General features: G+C 38.3%; 1 protein-coding gene across 1 annotated transcript in view; it reads left to right on the top strand.

Moving 5' to 3' along the window:
- The window catches only part of LOC105446747 (hematopoietic prostaglandin D synthase-like), a 43,672-nt gene continuing 31,387 nt past the window's right edge, over nucleotides 1–12,285 (top strand). The window contains exon 1 of the transcript XR_004063084.1: nucleotides 1–259. The gene's annotated coding sequence lies outside the window, so the exon portion shown is untranslated. The remainder of the gene's footprint in view (nucleotides 260–12,285) is intronic.

The following is a 12,285-nucleotide window of genomic DNA, read 5'->3' as shown; positions in this document are numbered from 1 at the left end:
GCAGTTATAGTTGCACGTGCTGCACCGCGTATAGACTCGATTTCAACATAACGACTTCGCGAAGAAACTTTCCTCTGTTCCTTTCTTTACCCAGTTTTCTTTCAAATCAAATCCACCATGCCTTCGTACAAGCTGACATACTTTGATATCCGTTATACCCCGGAAATCACCCGTTTGCTGTTTACCCTTAGTGGAACCGAATTCGAAGATGTTCGGCTGGGAAGAGATGCCTTCGCTCAAATGAAAGCTAGCTCTGGGAGTAAGTGTGAATTTTTGTTCAATGCAATATTTAATTCTGAAATTTTGGGATAACCTCATAGTCATACTACATGTAAATAAAGAGTTCAATTCCGAGGCTGTTTTTTACATGGGGGTACTCATGGCAATGGTAGTGTGGATTAGTTATGAAATTTTAAAAAGAAAAAAAGATATTGCCAATTAACAGTGATTATACCGTTAACAATTGACATAGGTCTAATAACATTAATGACTGAACATATGGCATCTACATGATGGTCATGCCATGCCTCATGGATGAAAAGAGAAAATGAGGTAAAGCAATAGTCTAATCATCTTGATTCTTGATTTTTTAGCTTATCCGGCCCGAACGGCCTGATGAGCTTAATTATGCCATGGCCTAGCGACCGTCCGTCCGTCCACAGTTTTCAAAATGCTTCTTCTTCGTTATTTTTCAACCGATTTTGATTCTGATTGTTTCATATGATAGGGCTAGGAGGGGGATTTAAAACTTCTACACAGGATTGTGAAATTCGTTATTTATGCTAATTTATGCAAATTTATTCGAAATCACAAAAAATGCTTCTTCTCCTTCATTTCTCGTCTGATTTTGATTTGGTTTGTTTTATCTGGTAGAGCTAACTTTGGTACAATAAACGCTACACAGAATTTTGAAATTGTTCTCCATTAATTAATAATGGTAAATTATGCAAATTTATTCCAAAAATAACAAAAATTGCTTCTTCTCCCTCATTTCTTGACCGATTTTGATTTGATTTGCCTTATCTGGTAGAGCTAAATTTGGACACTAAACTTCTACACAGAATTTTGAGATTTTGCTCCATTGATTAATTATGGTAATTTATGCAAATTTATTCCAATATTAGACCTAGACTCTATAATAATTTAAAAATCACATAAAATCAGAAATGCTTCTTCTCCTTCATATTTCGACCGATTTTGATTCGGTTTGCTTTATATCGTAGAGCTAACTTTGGTACTCTAAACTTCTACACAGAATTTTGAAATTGTTCTCCATCAATTAATTATGGTAATTTATGCAAATTTATTCCAAAAATAACAAAAATTGCTTCTTCTCCCTCATTTCTTGACCGATTTTGATTTGGTTTGCCTTATCTGATAGAGCTAAATTTGGAACACTAAACTTCTACACAGAATTTTGTGTAGCGGACTCAAAACTGCAAGTCCTCCTGCCCTTAGTATATAAAGACTGCCAAACAGTTGTACGAAAACCTAGCTGTGTCTCTCTAGCACAGGCATAGCACAGGGTTAAAACATTAACGTGGGCGGCGCCGGCGTATTACACAATCAATTATCCATCTGCGAAACCGTGTGTAACATGTGTAATGAACTAATTGCGGATTATTTAAAGTTGATACTCTAAGACAATCCCAAATACTGAGATAATTACATAAATAGAAAGCTTTTAACCCCCATAATAACACCAAATGGTGTCCACCCGACAAAACAAGTTTAGAATAATGAATTTATTCGAGTAAACTCTACCAAAATATCTAAGTCTGAAACCCGGAAGTGCACGTAGAGTCGGGCCTCTATCCGTGACGTCACGAACGGGAGTCATGGGCTCAGTGAGAGTGAATGGCAGTGATATCCCTACGTAAATGCTATCCTGTCAGAGCTTAGATTTGTTGTTGTTAAGGAGTATATTTGATGGATTTTCTGTTTTCATTTGAATGAAGAATAACGAAGCAACATTTTCCAGTTGCTGATTTCTTTTTATATCCTCATATTCACCTATTTGGTAGAGATTTAAGACGAGTTTACTGCTTAGGAATTAAAGTTAAATCGTGCACTTATGAATAGGCGGATGCATTATATTGTCATCAGATGTACATGAGCAGTTTTGTAAAACGAATAGGTCTAGAACTATGATAGTACTTATCATAGATGTGTGTGACTGCCTCAAAAAAGGATACAGTACCAGTTAAACATTTTATGTTGTAAAATATCAAACTTGAACGAGATCATGCAAGCGCGCTTCCTCTATAATATTTTGGCGAGTGATGCGGCTCTTGCATGAACGTTCGTGGAGCGAGCAGAATCGGGAGGTAAGACCAAGCCGCTGCTCTAGGTGCTGCTTGCTTGTGATGGAACGTACGTGCGCTAGTTATATGTTTATCGGCAATTGCAAGAGAATGAAAGCGACGTTGCCAGCTAAGAAAAACAACTAACAAAGACTTGCTCCTGACTACCGGTGTCAGAATTGGTAGATGAAGGATGTTCAGGGCCAAGGAAGGCGAAAGACATGGGAAAAAGGAAGAAGAAACCATCATGAGATCGCTGTAGTGTATGGTAATGAACTGTGCATGGGTATACTGTTCACTCCGTGCCTGGGCCGATTTCAACACCAAAACAAAAATTACATGGTGAAAATATCGACTAATAGCACATCGTTGGCATGTATATGTCATAATTTTTAAAAGGGGAATTGATATTAATACTATGCAGTACTAGGGGAAGGTAAAGAATTGTACATAGAATTATGATTTATTAGACTTTTCAGCCTTTGAAACAAAAATATGCAAAAAATCGTATCACCCTGCACATGTTTGCTATGGAACATCCGGGTACGTGAATATACTCTCTCCCGGACGTGAGGTCATAAATAGTAGACCAGCGTCGTGACTGATTTTCTATGCAAAGAGAGGCGGATATTTTAGACATTTCAATTGAGGATTTCGAGTAGACAGAATTTTTTGTGATATACTAAGTAATTGAAAAACTTAAGAATAACATATACTTGCCGTAGGTAACAAATTAAGGGACATTTATTTGCTTAGAGTATCAACTTTAACTGTTTCAAGTGCAAGTTTAATGACCCCGGCCCCAGCCCGTGGCACTCCATTCCCATGGTTACTACTAACCACGTGCTTTCTAAACAACAGATAACAGCGCTATATAGATCGTGGTTTCAGAATAACTAGTCTGCATTTTCAGCCACTATTAGAGATTGCGCTAATAACACAAGACAGAGAGATGTAGATCTGCAAAACTTATTCTTGAGACAAAAATAATAACAGAAGGGGATGCAGGAGGGGGAGAGAAAGGGAGAGAAAGGGAGAAGGGGAGATGTTGACCTGCCACATTTATTCTTGTAAGGAAAAAAAAATAACTGAAGGATACAAGAGATATATAGGGGGTGGGGGGAATGTAAAGGTAAATTGTAGACCTGTCAAACTTATTTTTAAGAAGAAAAAAACCTGATGAGGAGAATTCAAGGGAGAGAAAGGAGGAGGAAATTGTGAGTTGTGTGATTTAGTTTATTTGAGGAAGAGAACTAAACGTCTGATGTCTAGGGGAAGGGGAGACTAGGGAGAGAGAGAGAGACAGAGTACAAAGTCACATTAATCAGTTTGCGCACGAGAGAAAACATGAATCAACTTGATCAGACACACTCCAAGAGGAGAAAAAATGGGGCCATTCACCAAAGGTCAAACGTTCAGCTGGGGGGGGGGGGGGGGGTGGGCAATTACAGACAACACGTAGCAGTGCTATACACATCCATAGCACACACACCTCACTCTGATACACAGTACTATACTACGAAGGAGTTACACACACAAATGTGTATATCAAAACAGCATGCTGCTAGTGCGCCCATCGCTCGCATGCATTCTGCTTTGACAGAGCTGATTTTGTTCATTCTCTGTGCTGTGGAATCGACTCCAGTTCGTTCGGGCAATGTTCCTTCGTTCATTTTTGCAAAGTATCTCTTTGACTTTTGGTGCTGTGGAGTCGACTCCAGCGCCAAAGACTCGGTTCTTATCGTGGAACCGAGCCTCCTTTTCTCGGAACCGACGTGCTCGAGTAATCGGCTCTCTAGATATTGGAGTCGACTCTTCGGTTCTGGATTTCAGAATCGGTTAGAGTCGGGTACTCGGCTCTCGCTCCCAAGCCTAGTCACCATGCACCAAGGATGTGAAGTCAAGAGCATACACAGCCCTGGTTCGACCGCAGCTAGAGTATGGCGCTGAAGCCTGGAACCCTCACACTTCTGGTGCTGCCGAAGGTCTGGAAAGGGTACAGAAAACAGCTGCTTGTTTTGTCTTCCACGACTACCGAAGATCCACGTCAGCTACAGGGCTTGTTTCCCAGCTGGGATGGGATAAACTGCACACACGTCGTCTTCTAGCACAAAGCACCATGCTCTTTAAAATACACCACCAGCTAGTCAACATTTGTCTTCCTCACCTCATAACCAAAGCTACATACATCAGCAGAAGAGACCACACACTCAAGCTCTCTGTTCCTGAGGCAACAATCGACTCCTACAAGTACTCATTTTACCCCCGCACCATTCGCATCTGGAATCAACTACCATTCACTGCAGTTACTGCCCCATCAGTTGCTGCTTTCCAGATGACCGCCCTCCCTGTCATCAGAGGGTTGGAACCTCCTGTAGGTTCCAGAATGCTGTAAACCATATAGCAGCATGATTATTTTTACTTGCATGTCACTATTTTACTGTATAAAGCAATTGTACACCCAGGGGCGTCGCTAGACCTTTTTCAGTGGGGGGGTGTAGAGGCCAACGATTACCGACAAAAGTAGCCACCAATTACCGACAAAATTAAATTTCCAATATCTACAAAGTCAACCCTATAAACCTGGGGCCGAAGGCTAAATTGTTTTTCCTATGGACTATCTATAGTACTTGCATATGCGCAAAATGGTCATTTTCCTTGACGACATTAATATATGAATTATTTCTTAAATTTAGTCAGCATCATAGCTATATATTTTAATGCAGGCGCGGAGCTAGGATCTTATTTTAGGGAGGGGCGGTAGTGAGCAAGAGAATCACTTAAAAGCGCGCTCATAAGGGGGTGTGGGTGATGGGCCTCCCGTGCGAAGCGCGAAAGCTTAGACGTTTCCTTAAATTATTAGGAAAAGAAGACGATTAATTGTACCGTTTTCGACTGGTAATCCTAGGCTGAAAGAAGTTTCCCCCCCCCCTCCCGCGCGAAGCGCGAGAGCTTTGACGTTTCATTAAATTATTATAAAAAAAGAAGACGATTTGCTGTACCATTCTCGACTGTTTATCCTTTTCTGAATTCAGTATTCCCCCCCCCCCCCCCCGCGCAAAGCGCGGAAGCTTTGACGTTTCATTAAATTATGAGAAAAAGCAGACGATTCGGTGTACCGTATTTGCCGGCGATAAGGCCGCACCGCCGCATAGGCCGCACCCCAACTTGGACATTTCAAAGAGGAAAAAAAAAAAAAAAAAAAAAAAAAAACCAACGGACAAAACAAAATTATCGTAATTTTCTTGTAAAACACTATTTTTTTTTTACAAACTGATACCAAATTCATCAATATTCTTATAATTTACCGGAAGTTTAGCTCAAAAAGTGATCGCGGGCAGATTTGGTGTCCGATACCCCTACCACAATGTACGGTGTAATGCGAAACTGCATGAAATGGAAAAACAAAATGGCGACTTCGGATGGATGCTTCGCGGCAGCTTCGTTAAATGGTCCCTTCCTTTACTTTTGCAATGCATTGGCACGAACTTAGATCAAGATCTATCGGTAAATGTTGGTTTAGCAATTTATTTTTCGTATTCATGTCAACAATGCAAGATAAAATTGTCGGTAAGATGTGTTTAAATGTCCTGTACAATCTAGTTATTGTACCGTTAGTAGATCTAGTCCCATACGTGCAAATTCGTGCTGGTTTTGACTTTTTTTTTTTTTTACTCTTTCGTCGTAAAGGCCGCACCCCAACTTTTTGATATTATCTCTTCCAAAAATACTGCGGCCTTTACGCCGGCAAATACGGTACTGTTCTCGACTCTTAATCCTAATCTGAATGAAGCTTCCCCCTCCCGCGCGAAGCGCGAAAGTTTTGACGTTTCATTAAATTATTAGAGAAAGAAGACGATTCGTCGTACCGTTTTCGACTCTTAATAAGCCCTACTCATCTGAATTCGGTTTCCCCCTCTCGCGCGAAGCGCGAAAGCTTTGACGTTTCCTCATATCATTAGAGAAAGAACACGATTCGTTGTACCGTTTTCGACTTTAAATAAGCCCTATTTATTTTGTCTGAATTCAGTTTGATTCCATGACATTTGCTCCGGCGACAATTGCTCCGCTGTAAATTTCATACACTAATCGAATGGCTAACTTCAACCCTGGATTCAACACTATACCCTACCCTAAACCTAACCCTAAACCTAACATAAGACCCTATTGAAACCCTAACCCTAACCCTACATCTTAGACGAAATAAAGCCCGGAGCAATTGTCGCAGGAGCAAATGTCGTGTCACCTTCAGTTTCCCCCTCTCGCGCGAAGCGCGGAAGCTTCGACTTTTCCTTACATTATGAGAAAAAGCAGACGATTCGGTGTACTGTTCTCGACTCTTAATCCTAATCTGAATGAAGCTTCCCCCACCCGCGCGAAAGGCGGAAGTTTTGGTTTTATTAAATTATTAGAGAAAGAAGACGATTCGTCGTATCGTTTTCGACTCTTAATAAGCCCTATTCATCTGAATTCAGTTTCCCCAAGCTTTTACATTTCCTCATATCATTAGAGAAGGAACACGATTCGTTGTACAGTTTTCGACTTTTAATAAACCCCATTAATTTTGTCTGAATTCAGTTTCCACCTCTCGCGCGAAGCGCGGAAGCTCTGACGTTTCCTTAAATTATTAGAGAAAGAACACGATTCGTTGTAACGTTTTCGACTTTTAGTAAGCCCTATTCATCTGAATTCAGTTTACCCCTCTCGCGCGAAGCGCGAAAGCTTTGACCTTTCCTTAAATTATTAGAGAAAGAAGACGATTCGTCGTACTGTTCTCGACTCGTCTAAATGAAGTTTTCCCCTTCCGGGGTTTCATCACAATATAGAGAAAGGAAGACGATTCCTCATACCGTTTTCGAATCTTATTATTATTAAGCCCTATTCATCTGAATTCAGTTTCCCCCTCTCGCGCGAAGCGCGAAAGCTTTGACGTTTCCTTAAATTATTAGAGAAAGAACACGATTCGTTGTAACGTTTTCGACTTTTAGTAAGCCCTATTTGTCTGAATTCAGTTTCCCACTTTCGCGCGAAGCGCGGAAGCTTTGACGTTTCCTTAAATTATTAGAGAAAGAAGACGATTCGTTGTACCGTTCTCGATTCGTCTAAATGAAGTTTCCCCTACCGCGCAAGGCGCAGAATTTTTGGCGTTTCATCACAATATAAAGAAAGGAAAATGATTCGTCGTACCGTTGTTGACTCTTTAACCCTGTTTGAATTTAGTTTCCCCAAAAATTTTAAACCTCTGATTTCTTTAGCTGATATTATAGGAAAGTGAAACTTTGAGAAAATACAAGTATTGAAGTTGTAGTCACTCTCGAAGTCGTCACAGCGGATAAGAAGTCGCAGTTCGTAGGGAAAAAACTTGTCGGCCGACCGACAATATACATCTCACCGACTTCAAACTTATGCATTGATGAGGATCGAGCAAGAATACCGACACAGCTGACCCGACACAGCAACATATTTACCCGTGTCTTTCTTGCTCCCTCGACGAGACGACTCCACCCAACAACCCCATTTTCTCTTTTACTCCCACTCCTCCTCTCTCAGACTCTTACCTCCCCTCTCTCTCCTCTCTTTCATCCCCCGTTTCTTTTGTTTCCCTTTCACTCTTTTTTTCTTCTTTTTTCCTTTTCTTTCTTTTCTTTCTTTTCCTTTCTTTCCTCTCCCCCCTCTTTTTCTTTTTTCTCTTTCTTTCTTCTCTTTTCTTTCCTTTCTTTTCCTTTCTTTCCTTTCTTTTCCTTTCTTTCTTTTCTTTCCCTTTTCTTTTTTCTTTCCTTTCCCTTCCCCTCTCTTTTTTTCCCTCTCTTTTTTTCCCTCTCATTTTTTCCCTCCCCCTTTTCTCTTTTTCCCGACGGCAGCGCAATTTTACCGACAATATCCTGACAGGTGTGGGGGTGTCGCACCCCCCCACACCCCCCCTTTGGCGACGCCCCTGGTATCAAGAAAGCAAATTCGTGATATCAAGAATTGAATTCTTGATATCAAGAAATGATTTTACGTTGTAAAGCAATGGTAATTCTTGATATCAAGAATTGATTTCGTGATATCAAGAATTGATTTCTTGATATCAAGAAATATGTTTAAATGATAAAACGACTTGCCATACTGGCGTATTATCGTACTTGTGCTTGTCGAGTGCCCAGATGAATAGTGCAAGTTAAAATCTCACTACAAGTTGATACTATGTGTGTCTTTACAGGAGGCAAGCGAAAGGAAATGGAGCAAAATTTCCTGAAATATAAATCAAAATTACTCGACTGGGCATGTGTGGGCACTAATCTGACATATAACATCATAAAGAACTGTACATAAACGAATTCACTTTTTATTTACGTGAGCCGCAAGTAATCGGTAAAGTGTCAAATTGCAGCTTTTAGGACTGTAAATCTTTACTGTTTTTCACAAATTAAACCATGTAAGCAGATTTTCTGGACATAATTAGGCTTTCGTATTCATATTTTATCATCTGTTTGTTTTTCCCCTTGTTAGTTCACATAAAAAGTGAAATAATAAGTAGATTTCTTTGTGACAAAAATTCAATTCAATTCAATTCAATTTATTTTGCCAAGCAATAAAAAACATACAGGGTAAAACAAAAGCAGTATACAAAGTTTCACACAATTACAATTACTAACATACATGTAGATAAACACAGAAATACACAGAATCAATTTACACACATGAATAATACAAAGGAAATTGCTAATGCTGGTAGCAGCCAGAAAGGAGGTGGTCCTTGTATGCGGCTGACCAATTAATAAAATATAAAAAGTTAAGCTGTAATAAAAAGTGAAACAAACAACAATTACATGTAAAATATAATGAATTTAACAACCATTAAAATCTGTAGTTAATATCAATATACGTCCAAGTATTTTTTGTATTTATGTTTGAAAGTGTTAACAAATTTCAATTCACGTATTTTACGAGGTATATTACTCCATAAACAAGGTCCATTAAATATTACTGTACGTTTATAAGAAGTTGTATGTACAAGTGGCAAGTGAAAATTCTCAGCATTTCTAGTACTATAGTGGTGTATATTACAATTTAGTATAAAAAGTTTTAAAAGTGATTTGGGAAGGATTTGTAAATAGCACTGGAACATAAATATTGCACATTGATAATTATACATATCAGTAAAATTCAATATTTTCATTTCTTTAAAAAGTGGATGTGAATGGGCAAGATAAGAAGTATGACAAATAGTACGAATTGCACGTTTTTGCAATAAAATCACTTTCCTAATATGGGGTTCATGTGCATTCCCCCATGCAAGTATTCCATAATACAAAAATGGTAATATCAAGCTGTTATATATCATCTTCAATATACATTTAGGAAATGATTTTAACTTATACATAACACCAATATTTTTCGATAATACATTACAAACAGCATTTATATGATCAGTCCATTTCAACTTATTATCAATGGTTATGCCAAGAAATTTAAGTGAAGATACCTGTTTAATTCCTGTATTACACAAACGAATAATAATAGAATCAGTGTCACATTTTTTATTAGTAAAAATCATATAATGTGTCTTACTTATATTAATTGACAATTTATTTACAGAAAACCATGTGTTTATTAACTTAATTTCTCGATTAAAGATATCTTGAAGTGATTGTATATTTTGATGAGATAAGAAAATGCTTGTATCGTCGGCAAATAAAATTGATTTTAAAATTCTCGACACACTAGGAAGATCATTGATATATAAAATAAACAATAATGGGCCTAATATGGATCCTTGAGGTACTCCACATTTAATTTCTTGGTAATTTGATTTTACATTCATACAAAATCACTAATCAAGCTTTCCAATGATATTGGCGGCTTCGAACCTCGGTCATCAAAGGTAACAGTACAACAGTAGAGTTTATTGTGCAACCATAGAAAACGGCAGCTGCTTGGAATAATTTGTTGCCAGATAGGCCTCCATCTCTTAAAACTGCTCTGATGCTCCTTTTATATTTTTGTGACGGGATAACATAATGTTACTTCGTGTTTTGAAATCTGCTTATAAACGGGTTGTACTAGTGTCATGCATGGCCGACCATAGTCCACCGCCTGGACTGTGAATTCCCATGGCGCACGCCCACCCAACCACCTGAGGAAATAAAGCACCCTCAACGCTAATAGTAAAACCGAGACCTCACAGAGTTGCTCATTTATTGTTTGATCGATCGCAATTTCAACATTTCATAACTTTCTTATTTTAATCGGATTTTGCTAAAACTTTCACTGACCTCTTCCTCTCATTTTGTGGTCCTATTAAATCCAACTTAATATCAGGGTGGACTTCTCCTTTAAATATTACCTGCGCTTATCAGGGCCAGGAGCAGATTAATTAATGCAGACAAGTGTTAACGCACAACATGTATACGTCAGGTTCTATTTTAAAGGTAGTGTATCCCTTTTGCAGCCGGCCAACATCAAATTCTGTAGAACTTTGCAGAATCATGAGTATGTCACATTTATCCTATCTGTGAACTGTAAACGTTTAACAGTTAACAGTGACCTACCCCGTGTCCACACACAGCAAATTCATCGTATAACTATCCCGAACGGTATAGTTTCGGGATAGTTATATGATTTCACCATATGACATACATGCCTTCATACTTCATAATGATGATGATGATAACGTGAAGTTTTAATGTCAATTTATAGAGTTAATGCTAACTAATGTGCCTCAAATTTAATAATAGTATACGCATGTAATAATCGGCTGCCATATTTAATTTTATTCAGGCTTCGTTTGTCCATCATCTCCTCCGTTACTTCGACTTATGTTACGGTTACTTGGATGCCTTAAGGCATGAAAAGCACAAGAATGACAACGACACAAACATGCATTAATACACTTTTCCCCCCTTATAATTATTTATATCTTCCAGTACCTTTTATCAAGGCTAAAATGATTGTGCAGTTTTTTAATTTTCTGAATAGTTTTTTTACGTTAGGATTCGTCGCGTGAAGTCTGCGATACATACGATTCCTCTGTCTTTCATATTTAGGGTATGATAGCATAAAATGTTCGATAGTTTCGAAAATATGACAATTGTCACAAAGGCCCATATTATGCCTATTTAAAGACGGAATTGGTGTAAATTCTTTCATCCTTACGACAAAAACCTTTTATCAAACACGTATATTTTACATCTCGTTGTATGTTGTAGAGATATCTGCCTTTCTCAGCAGTTTCCCATAATTTCTGCCACCCAGCTTTGTAAAAATCATCTTATTTATTCAAAAATTCGAAATACGTTTCGAAACTGCGTCCTCGGCTGAATCAGTTTGTAACTTCCACTGTTAGCTGGATTACGGGCGCACGCCACAACGCGTTTTTATACTCTATGGGTGGACCGGCGGTCAAATAATTCGATCAATGATTAGAACAATAACGGACAAGGCCCATTGGTCGAAGCACACGGTTGATCAACCAATCAACGGGCCGTTGACTCGGCTCGCCTTGTTCTCGAATAGATAAATAAACATCAGCATTCAGTCAGTCACAAAAATGAAGTTGAGTTACAATTATGTTATTGCACCAGAATTATACACGTTGTTTTAAGAACAACTTTATAAGAAAAATGAAGAGCACTCAAAAATATGTGCACAAATTTTGAATTTTGGATCGATCTTGAGTTCAATTAAACAAAGTAACAAAACAATAACTCTAATATTATTTTTTTAAAGAAGAAAAACAAATAGGATACATTACTATACATGATCTACAACTGAGCATTAACCAGTTTTAAAAGTGTAGGGACACTTGATTTTTCTGTATCATTCAGTTCTTGCATAAGGAATGCGTAGGTGGTTAGAATTCCTAAGTCCACCTAGATCCATGGTTTTAGCATAGGGATAAATCGGTACGATACCTAGTCTAGTAATCAATTCGCATGACAAAATTATTCTATACACATTTATTGAAACCTGTTGATAGAATACTATTTGCAATCGACAT

The sequence above is a fragment of the Strongylocentrotus purpuratus genome, unplaced genomic scaffold (assembly GCF_000002235.5).
Source record: "Strongylocentrotus purpuratus isolate Spur 01 unplaced genomic scaffold, Spur_5.0 spur5_scaffold_10, whole genome shotgun sequence".
Classification (NCBI taxonomy): Eukaryota; Metazoa; Echinodermata; class Echinoidea; order Camarodonta; family Strongylocentrotidae; genus Strongylocentrotus; species Strongylocentrotus purpuratus.
This window is presented reverse-complemented; position numbering and strand designations above follow the sequence as displayed.